Source organism: Arachis ipaensis, chromosome B08 (assembly GCF_000816755.2).
Source record: "Arachis ipaensis cultivar K30076 chromosome B08, Araip1.1, whole genome shotgun sequence".
In the NCBI taxonomy this organism is placed as follows: domain Eukaryota; kingdom Viridiplantae; phylum Streptophyta; class Magnoliopsida; order Fabales; family Fabaceae; genus Arachis; species Arachis ipaensis.
This window is the reverse complement of record NC_029792.2, coordinates 106,591,217-106,591,555: the sequence shown is the minus strand read 5'-3', so window position 1 is coordinate 106,591,555 and position 339 is coordinate 106,591,217.

Sequence of the window (339 nt, the reverse complement as noted above, 5' to 3'; positions counted from 1 at the left end):
AGCATGCAAAATGCCTTTGCACACAACTCTGGGCGTTCAGCGCCAGGTTGGTGCCCATTTTGGGCGTTCAACGCCCCTTTGCTGCCATTTCTGGCGTTGAACGCCAGAACCATGCTTGTTCTGGGCGTTCAGCGCCAGGATGCTCCCATTCTGGGCGTTCAGCGCCAGAATTATACTCTGTTCTGGCATTTGAACGCCAGACAGATGCTCCTCCAGGGTGTGATTTTTCTTTTGCTGTTTTTGATTCCGTTTTTGATTTTTTTTTGTTTATTTTGTGACTCCATATGATCATGAACCTAAGAAAACATGAAAAACAATAAAAATAAGAATTAGATAAAC